This window comes from Rattus norvegicus, chromosome 1 (genome assembly GCF_036323735.1).
Source record: "Rattus norvegicus strain BN/NHsdMcwi chromosome 1, GRCr8, whole genome shotgun sequence".
NCBI lineage: Eukaryota > Metazoa > Chordata > Mammalia > Rodentia > Muridae > Rattus > Rattus norvegicus.
Window position 1 is genome coordinate 136,177,170 of NC_086019.1, and position 11,212 is coordinate 136,188,381.

Sequence of the window (11,212 nt, forward strand, 5' to 3'; positions counted from 1 at the left end):
GAGTCTAACATCATGAGCTCTTTGTACATTTTGGATATTAACCCTCTATCAGATCTACATCTGGTAAAGATCTTTTCCCAATCTGCTATTTGCCAATTTGTCCTAATGAGAGTGTCCTTTGCCTTACAGAACTTTGCAGTTTTATGAGATTCCATTTGTCGATTCCTGATCTTAAGAGCACAAGGGTTTTTTGTTATTCCAGATGAATTTGCAAATTGCTTTTTCTAAGTCAGTGAAGAATTGAATTGGAATTTTGATGGGGATTGCATTGAATCTGTAGATTGCTTTTGGCAAAATGGCCATTTTTTACTGCATTAATCCTGCCAATCCATGAGCATGGGAGGTCTTTCCACCTTTTGAGAACGTCTTTAATTTCTTTCTTCAGAGACTTGAAGTTCTTGTCATACAGATCTTTCACTTGCTTGGTTAGGGTCACATGGAGGCATTTTATATTATTTGGGACTATTGTGAAGGGCGTCATTTCCCTAATTTCTTTCTCAGCCTGTTTATCCTTTGAGTGGAAAAACACTACTGATTTGTTTGAATTATTTTTATAGCCAGCCATGTGGCTGAAATTGTTCATCAGGCTTAGTAGTTCTCTGATAGAACTTTTGGAGTCACTTAAGTATACTGTCATATCATCTGAAAATAGTGATATTTTGACTTCTTCCTTTCAGATTTGTATCCCTTTGACCTCCGTTCATTGTCTGATTGCTCTGGCTAGGACTTCCAGTGCTATACTGAATAATTGTCTAGTCTGTGATTCTAGTGGGATTGCTTCAAGTTTCTCTCCATTTAGTTTAATGCTAGCTACTGGTTTGCTGTATATTGCTTTTACGATGTTTAGGTATGAGCCTTGAATTCCTGATCTTCCTAGGACTTTTTTCATGAAGGGGTGTTGAATTTTATCAAATGCTTTCTCACCATCTAATGAAATGTTCATGTGGTTTTTGTCTTTGAATTTGTTTATGTAATAGATTACCTTGATGGATTTCCGTATATTGAACTATCCCTGCATCCCTAGGATGAAGCCTACTTGATCATGATGGTTTGCAAGAATTTTATTGAGTATTTTTGCATCAATATTCATAAGGAAAATTGGTGTGAAGCTCTCTTTCTTTGTTGGGACTTTGTATGGTTTAGGTATAAGCATAATTGTGCCTTCATAGAAGGAATTGGGTAGTTCTCTGTCTGTTTCTATTTTGTGGAATAGTTTGGACAGTGTTGGTATGAGATCTTCTATGAAGGTTGATAGAATTCGGCACTATCTGGTCCTGGGCTCTTTTTGGTTGGGAGACTTTTTTTTTCACAGAGACAGATTTGACTTATTTTTTCACATCTTCATCACATACTTTTGCCTTTCCTGTGTGGAGATATAGCAGAAGACATTCCTTTTTTTTATTATTATTATTAACTTGAGTATTTCTTATTTACATTTCGAGTGTTATTCCCTTTCCCGGTTTCCGGGCAAACATCCCCCAATCCCTCCCCCCCCCTTCTTTACGGGTGTTCCCCTCCCCACCCTCCCCCCATTGCCGCCCTCCCCCCAACAATCACATTCACTGGGGGTTCAGTCTTAACAGGACCAAGGGCTTCCCCTTCCACTGGTGATCTTACTAGAATACTCATTGCTACCTATGAGGTCAGAGTCCACGGTCAGTCCATGTATAGTCTTTAGGTAGTGGCTTAGTCCCTGGAAGCTCTGGTTGCTTGGCATTGTTGTTCATAAGGGGTCTCAAGCTCCTTCAAGCTCTTCCAGTTCTTTCTCTGATTCCTTCAATGGGGGTCCCATTCTCAGTTCAATGGTTTGCTGCTGGCATTCGCCTCTGTATTTGCTGTATTCTGGCTGTGTCTCTCAGGACCAATCTACATCTGGCTCCTGTCGGCCTGCACTTCTTTGCTTCATCCATCTTGTCTAATTGGATGACTGTATATGTATGGGCCACATGTGGGGCAGGCTCTGAATGGGTGTTCCTTCTGTGTCTGTTTTAATCTTTGCCTCTCTATTCCCTGCCAAGGGTATTCTTGTTCCCCTTTTAAAGAAGGAGTGAAGCATTCACATTTTGATCATCCGTCTTGAGTTTCATTTGTTCTAGGCATCTAGGGTAATTCAAGCATTTGGGCTAATAGACACTTATCAATGAGTGTATACCATGTGTGTTTTTCTGTGATTGGGTTACCTCACTCAGGATGATATTTTCCAGTTTGGTTGGGAGACTTTTAATAACTGCTTCAATTTCTTTAGGAGTTATGGGGTTGTTTAGATGGTTTATCTGATTTAACTTTGGTGCCTGGTATTTGTCTAAAAAATTTCATTTTCCAGTTTTGTTGAATATAGGCTTTTGTAATAAGATCTGATGATTTTTTTAATTTCCTTAGATTCTGTTGTTATGTCTCCCTTTTCATTTCTGATTTTGTTAATTTGGATACACTCTCTGTGGCTAAGTGTTTATCTATCTTGTTCATTTTTTCAAAGAACCATCTCCTGGTTCTGTTGATTCTTTGAATAGTCCTTTTTGTTTCTACTTGGTTGATTTCAGCCCTGAGTTTGATTATTTCCTGCCTTCTACTCCTCTTGTATGCATTTGCTTCTTTTTGTTCTAGAGCTTTTAGGTGTTCTGTCAAGCTGCTAATGTATGCTCTCTCCTTTTTCCTTTTGGAGGCCCTCAGAGCTATGAGTTTTCCTTTTAGCACTGCCTTCATTGTGTCCCATAAGTTTGGGTATGTTATGCCTTCATTTTCATTAAATTCTAAAAAATTCTTTAATTCATTTCTTTATTTCTTCCTTGATCACTTTATCATTGAGTAGAGCATTGTTCAACTTCCATGTACATATGGGCTTTCTGTCGTTTTTGTTGAAGACCAGCCTTAGTCCATAGTGATCTGATAGGATACATAGGATTATTTCTATTTTCCTATATCTGTTGAGGCCTGTTTTGTAGCCAATTATTTGGTCAGTTCTAGAGAAGGTACCATGAGGTGCTGAGAAGAAGGTATATCCTTTTGATTTTGGATGGAATGTTCTATAAATATCTGTTATGTCCATTTGTTTCATAACTTCTATTAGTTTCTCTATGTCTCTGTTTAATATCTGTTTCCATGATCTGTCCATTGATGAGAGTGGGGTGTTGAAATCTCCTCCTATTATTTCGTGAGGCGCAGTGTGTGATTTGAGCTTTAGTAAGAATTTTTTTATGAATGTAGGTAGATTCTCTCTTCAATCTCTTGTATTCTATTGGTCATGCTTGCATCTATGACTGCTGATGTCTTTCCCAGTTGTTTTGTCTCCAGGGTTGTCTCCCTTTGTTATTTCTTATTGTTTCTATTTCCATTTTTAGATCCTAGATGGTCTTATTCAATATTTTCACCTGTTTGGTTATATTTTCCTGTAATTCTTTAAGGGATTTTTGTGTTTCCTCTTTAAGGGCTTCTACTTGTTTACTTCTGTTGTCCTGTATTTCTTTAAGGGAGTTATTTATGTCCTTCTTACAGTCCTTCATCATCATCATAAAATGTGATTTTAAATCTAAATCTTGCTTTTCCAGTGTGCTTAGATATCCAGCATTTGCTTTGGTGAGAGAACTGGGTTCTGAAGATGCCGAGTAGTCTTGGTTTCTGTTGCTTAGGTTCCTGTGCTTACTTCTTGCCCTCAGGTTGTCTCTGGTGTTAGCTTGCCTTGCTGTCTCTGACAGTGGCTTCACTGTCCTGTCGGCCTGTATGTCAGCACTCTTGTAGACCTTTTTTCTTTCAGCCAGATCAGGGAACAGAGATCTCTGCTCTCAGGTGTGTAGGCGCTCCTTGTGACTGGCTTTCAGCTCTCAGCACAGGCAGAAACCCGAAGGGTCCTGCCCCTGACTGCTCCCAGGTCCCTGGGCAGCACTAGGTGATTTCCTCTTGTATCAGGAATGTGGGTGGAAAGTAGTTGTCTCTTCTGAGTTCTCAGGAATGTCTACACTTCTGAGGGTCCAGGTCTCTCTCCCATGAGATTTGGGTGCAGGGTGCTCATGATGTCTTACTTTTTCTATTCCCTTCTGCTCCCTCTAGTAGGTTTACATTCTTTCCCCTACATAGTCCCTCTAGCAAGGATACCCAACCCCTTTATTCTGCACCAGAATGTAACCATCAAAAACTATGTTGACCACATTCATAATGCCTGGGACACATCCACAGGTTGCAGGTTGAACACACCTGGAAAGATACAGTTTAATATAATCCCATGGATGTGTCTATGTAGCCAACACAAGATACAGAGCTTTTCTCTCATTCTAGGTTTCCTCATAGGCCTTAGACCAGCATTAGCCCCCCCCCAATAAAACATCTTGTGTGATTTGTCATAGTGTGATTTAGTTGATTTCTGTAACAAAAAAAGTAATATTCCAGAATATCATAAATATTGAATATGTACATGTTTATATCTGAATTCTTTTAAATTTTGCCACGCTGATTTACCTATCAGTACTTCATTCCCTTCTCTTTTTCTGTTTTTTGTTTTGTTTTGTTTTGTTTACTTTGGAGTTGACTGACTGGGCTAGCTCACCCATTCTGCTGTGGTTGGAGATGCCATTACTTCTTGCTTGGGGTTACTATGGGTAATGCAGCTTTGAATGTCCCTGGCCAGTTCTTTCATGTGATATAGCTCTTAGGCAGGACAGAGAAAGCAGCAGCCATAAAAGGAAAGGAAAAAGAAGGCTGTGGCTCCTTACACAGTGTGCCTTGTGAACAACGTAGCAAGCTGAATGACAGAAAGGGAAGAGAGTGTCTGCAGGTGCCACATACATTTAGTTAAACTATTGAACTCATGTTTTTATTTCTCTTAAGAAAAATACCTAGGTTACTGCATAAATAAACATATATACATACACACACATATAATAAAAAATAATCAAGAAGCATTACAAAGTGCGGTTTGACCACTTTAGTTTCCCACCAGTAGTTCATTAGAGATCCAAGAAGTCATGTCCCTGCCAGCACTTGGCATTGCCAGTCATTTTAGTTGGGGCCTCTTCATACTGGTGTAGTGGCATCTCAGAGGCCTTTTGATTACATTTCTTTATGGCTACTGATGTTAAACGATTGTTTATGCTTTAAATGGACACTTTTGTAAAGTGACTATTGAAGTAGCTTATCCATTTTACAGTAATATTTTCATGCTTACATTTTGCAGGTACAAATGTAAAACACTGATAAATAACACTGGGAATAACACATATATGCTGGAGGAATCTTTCAGATTTTAAAGCATGGAGGTGTTGGGAAAACATCATTAAGCATTTGGGTCTTGTAAAACTCAAGATTTTAACTTACTGAATTGTGGGAAGTCTTCTTATATTGTGGATCAAGTCCCCTTTCTCCTTCCTCCACTTAGTTCCTTCACCGCATCTATCATAGAGTGAAAATCTCAGTTTTAATGAAATTTTGACCTTCTCCTTCTTTTCTTCTTTTGTGTGTGTATATGTGTTCTCTGAATCTGACTATTCCAAGGTTGCATTGGTTTCTCAAAAATGTATAGTTTGGGGTTATATGTTTAGGCCTCTGGTCCATGTCAGGTGTGTTTTTGAATATGCTATGAAATAGAGGCAAACCTCTTTCCTGCTCTCTGTGTCTATCCAGTCATTCCCGAAACATCTGTTTAAAAGAACTCCCTTCCCTCAATAAATTTTGTTGGCATAACACCTTTGTTAAGGATCAATTGGCCATGAAGTCTGGGCATATTTCTGATCTTTCTATTCTGATCCAGGGATCTGCTGTCCCTCAGCCAAAACTACACCATCTTGATTTCTCTACCTCTATAATACTTCTTGAAGCAAAGTAGTGTAAATCCTTCCATATTATACTTGTCTCTCAAAAGTGTTTTGGCTATGACAGGTCCTTCCACTTACATATAAATTTTAGAATCAGCTTGTAAATTTCCACAAAATGCTTCGTTGGGATATGTATACCCTATAAATCAAGTTAGAAGGAAATGGTATTGAATTCTTCCTTTTTTCGTAGTACTATACTAAAAAATAAATAAATACAGCAGCTGGATTTTAAAACTTGAAGTAGGAAGTCGACGTGTGTGAAAAGTCTCCTAGCAGTGAGTGGAAATTTTGTTACTTGTTCAAAAAGGCACTTCCTAAATGCTTCCTAATGGATTAAAGGGAACCAGTTGGAACACATTGCCAAGAGACTTTAAATGTCATGGGATGCTGTCTGGGCCTGTATTTTTAACCCACCCTTTTCCTTTAGCAAGTTTTTATTGAGTGTCTGCTGTGGGTCTGTGATTAAAATCTCCTGCCTTCACAAAATGTAGATTTTTAATGAAGTCTTTCCAACACCTTCATACGTTAAATTCTGGAAGACGCCCAGCATATCTCTGTTATTCCAAGTGCTCTTTATCGATTATTTTTACATCTTACCTTTTACATGCAAAATGTAAGCATCAGCAGAATAATATAAGACATGCGAGGATGTGGGTTACAGAAGTCCCCAAACTCCATTTTTAGAACAGAAATATTTTAACCCTGTAGGACCAGAAGGAGTAGGATTTACTTTCAATAGCCATGGGTACTGGTCCTTGTACTGTTTTCACATATGGAAGGAGTGTGTGCTGTAGAAATTTGTGTCTAAACACTGATTGGCTGTGCGTATGGTTGCTCTTACCCACACTTCTGTTACTGTTGTTTTCAGTACCATTGGTGCTTGAACTTAGTACCACCTGCAGGCCAGAACACCACGAGTTAAGACCCTCAACACTCTCCCTCTCCCCCTCTCTCTCTCCCTCTCCCTCTCCCTCTCTCTCTCCCTCTCCCTCTCCCCCTCTCTCTCTCCTCTATTTTTTTTCTTTTGGGAGGAGACAGCTCACAAGGTTTCCCAGGATAGGCTTGAGCTCACTCTGCACCCCAGAAGGTAATTGGATTTGCAATCCTCCTGCCTGAGTGAATGAGTAGCTGGAATAACAGGCCTGTGCTACTGGATCTGGTTTAATCGTTACTTCTGCTGCAGAATCCCTGTTCAGAGAACTACTTTTCTTATTTTCTATGGGCTAGAGGAAGATGAAAAAGGGAGGTAGGGATTAAATTAAAAGGAAAAGTTGGCAGAGTGGGAGCGGTAGGGGAAAGATGGGGCTTCCTGAACCACATTCGTCTTTAGCACATTCAGGTAGATTCATTAGTCTTTCTTTTGTAAAAATTGATTTGTCTCCTTATTGCCAGGTTTGATTACTATATACATAATTTGAAAATACCTTCTCTGGTCTTATGAGCTGTCTTCTCTTTCTTGGTGCTGTCCTTTGTTTGTTCGTTTTGTTTTGTTTTCAATGAGTACTTTGACACTCCCAGATCTGAAGTAACTCTTTGGTCATTAGATCCCCATTGCTCAGGACATCTGATTTTTAGTCTTGGAGGAGAGAGAGACACATTATCTTTATCCACACCACATGTTCCCGTGTGCTTTTTAGATTCAAGCTAAGTAATGGGCAGAGGGAAGGAAAGACAAGAAAGGCAATCTTAAAGGAAAATACAACTGCCGTGTGGCTGGTCACACATCCGATCTTCTGAAATGAAAGATACAAAGATGCGTATGTGTAAAGTTTCCCATAAGGGATCTACATATATATATATATACATATATATATATATTACACACAAGCATGCAACATGTATGTACATACACATGCACGTATATATATGCCCATGCACATATGCAGTTATCCAGATCATGTCTTTAGCACATAAAATTCATATATATATTTTAAATGAAAAATATTCTGTTTGTAATAAATTGGCTTTTAGCCCACTAATCTTAATGAGGCTGTAAGCTGAGGCTGATTGATTTAGTAATCGAATATACTTGGGATCCAATTTTAATAATTAATTGCTCATTACAAAAGATTGCTTTGGGGTCATCGCACCCCACTCTGATCATCACCTCATTACTGCTGGGCTCTGCACATCAATTGCTTCTTCATCCCACATGCAGATACTAATGAAGGACTCAGAACCTCTTTTATTTTCTTTGGGGGAAAACGGTTACTTTGGCAGGAAATGGGCATGAGCAAATGGAAGGGAAGTCCAGAGCAAAGTAGGCCCTTTTTTGTGTGGGATAAAAGACCAGAAGATGATTCATGAAATGTCTCAGACTGTAACTTCGAGGGCAAGGCAGTCTTCCAACAGCTAACAAGGAGCAAGGTTGCACCCTTTACCTCAATCCAAGATGCAAATGTTAGAGAAGACAATGGAGCAGATGTGGAGACCAGAGCATCTTGAGAGACTGAAGTGAATTTAAAGTAATGCTTTGGGTACAGATAGTGTTTTCTTCCAAGACACTGTCATTCGAGTTCATTCTGGTATAATGAAAGAGACATTTCATCTAGTACATAAAACACTCCGAGCAACTGCGACGGCAAGTGAACAGCAGGCCAAGCCAAACACGGTTTGCTGAGGCAATGTCTGTCTATCTCTAGCTCCTGCCCATGATCCCCTGGGAAGTCAAGACAGAAGATGAAAACTCAGCCAAGATACTTGGCACTACAAAATTAGCAGTGAAGACTCTTAGGAAACACCTTGCCATCATCTGGTCCAACCTTACAATTTTACGTATTTGTTGAATATATGTAGTGATGACTTCTTTTTTTACTTTTCTTAGATACTTTATGTATTTACATTTCAAATGTTATCCCCTTTTCCCCCCTCTCCCATACCCCTTTCTCTCCCCCTGCTCCTATGAGGATGCTCCCACTCCCATCCACCCACTCCAATCTCAACACCCTGGCATTCCCCTACATTGGGGAAATGAGCCTTCACAGGACCAAGGACTTTTCCTCCTATTGATGCCAGACAATGCCATCCTCTGCTACATATGTGACTGGAGTCATGGGTCTCTCCCTGTGTACTTGTTGGTTGGTGGTTTAGTCCCTGGGAGCTCTGAGGGTGGGAAGGATCTGGTTGGTTGATATTGTTGTTCTTCCTATGGGATTGCAAACCCCTTCAGGTCCTTTAGTCTTTTCTCTAACTCCTCCATTGCAGTCCCCTTGTTCAGTCTGATGGTTAGCTGCAAGCATCCTCATCTGTATCAGTAAGAGAAAAGAAAAAACCCTTTATTGAATTTATCTATTGAAAGTACACACAGTTCAATACTTTTTGTTGTATGCACAACCGCAGTGAGTTTTAGAATATGTTAATTGGCCCCAAAGCACACACCATAGTTGTTAGCAATTATTCCAACCTCAGCCGCTATGCCTCTGCTTTCTATTCCTACAGATCTGCCTATTCTGGGTATTTCATATAAATAGAATGGTTTGTGTTTTTAATATCTGGAGTCTTTCATATGACCTGTGACCAAGGTTCATCTCCGAGGAAGCACGCGTCACCAGTGCCTCTCTGGGGATGAGAAACAGTCCCCTGAGTGTGTGCACTGCAATGTGTCCTCCCGTTCACTAGCTGATGACAGTTAGGGTGTTTCCTCGCTTGCTCTTGTGAATAAGGCTGGGATGAACAGTATGTACAAGCGTCGGGATAAACACACACTTCAGTTTGTCTTCTGAAAATCCCAAGAAGTGGAACTGACAGAGGAGATGGTGAGTCTACGTTTAAGGCCCAAACTAAGGCTCAAAAGAGCTGCCTCCATTCACATCCTCACTAGAAATACATGACAGTCTGGATTTCCCCACAGGTTTAAATTTAGCTCTAGCAGGCTTCATCTACCCAGATTGGCGGACATCGATAGCATAGTCTCTCAATGTAGTTTTGAAACTACTTCCCTGGTGATGGGGCACTGAGCCCCTCTCATACGATTATTGGCATTTTGCTTCCCCTCCTGTAGAAATATTCATGTCTTTTTACTCATTTTAACTGGATTATTTCTCTTTTTTTCGGTCTCAAACCATTTATTTCTCCCGACCGGAAGGTGGCCATCATTACGGGTGGATAAACACAAAACGCTGCATGCGTGCAGCAAGGCTCGAAGAACAGCGGTGCAGATAAGTGAGGCCCGGGCTCAAGCGAAGGTGGAACCGTTCCAGCCCACGTTGGCTGCGTTCATGTCGTAATAGTTGATGTAGACCCGGTCCCAGCTGATGTGCAGGCAGGCGGTCGGACAGCAGGCCACACAGCAGCTTGCTGTAGTTGCGGTTCTAGGCATCACCCATCTTGCCGATGCTGTGCAGGATGCAGAGGGCGCAGGAGTCGTTCATGCTGCTTAAAGTCATGAGCTGGTCCAGGACCACGTGCACTGCGATGTACTGTGCCGGTTTGCTGGTGGCTTGTGCCAGCTGCTGGGTGAGCTCGGAGAGAAACCCCTGTGGCACGGAGGCGCGGGAAACATTGGTGTTCACGATGAACATAGGCATGGTGGCGGAGAGACTGCGAGCGAAGGCTGGAGGACGGTGCAAAGCGCAGTGTGACCTAAGTCAGGGACCTGAGCTTCCTTTTGATTTTAAATGTAAGGGTTTGCTTTATATCCTAGACAGTAGGCTCCTATCAGATAACTGGCCCCAAACATTTCTCCCTGTCTATGAACTTCAGTGTGCCCTTCTAGGCAGTGTCGTATGGTGCATAAAAGTTTTACAGTTTGATGAAGTAAAACTTATCTATTCTATGTTTAACCTGTGCTCCAGGGGATCATAGCTAAAAAATCATGACCTAAGTCTCACATGATGTCAAAAGGATAGAAATAAAGCCAGTCCATTCATAAGTAAGCATCTGAACTGATCAGAGTACTTTTTGTACCATAGGGTGATATGTCTCCGCTAAGAAAAAACACAAGCTTGGGCCTGGAAAGAAGGTACTAAGACTGCTTGCTGTTTTCCAGAGGACCTAAGTTCAGTTCCCAGCACACAGGGCAGGCAGCTCACAGCTGCCTTTAACACCAGCTTCGGGGATCTAATGCTCTCTTCTAGCCTCTAAGAGCATTGCACTCACATGCGCATAACCCCACACAAACACATACACACATACACATAAATGACAATTAAAATTAATCTTTATAAAGAAAATCAAATTTACCACAAAGGATCTCTAGAAGGCATTATTGACTGAGATCAGTAAAATCAGCTTTTTCATCAAATTAAGATTATTTTCTGATGAAGGTGACAGTAAATGATATCCATATTTGCCTTCTCTCTCCTAGCATCCTGCTGGAGTGCAGTCTTCATGCTAGAACAATATTAAAGAGCTAATTACCATTCGACAATTAATAACTCCAACTTGATGTTAGGAGTAGCTAACAAAATCAG

The 11,212-nt window shown here is 40.6% G+C and overlaps 1 pseudogene; it reads right to left on the reverse strand.

The window, feature by feature from the left end:
- Positions 1-9,931: 9,931 nt before the first annotated feature.
- Positions 9,932-10,371, reverse strand: Mif-ps8 (macrophage migration inhibitory factor, pseudogene 8; annotated as a pseudogene).
- Positions 10,372-11,212: the final 841 nt, after the last annotated feature.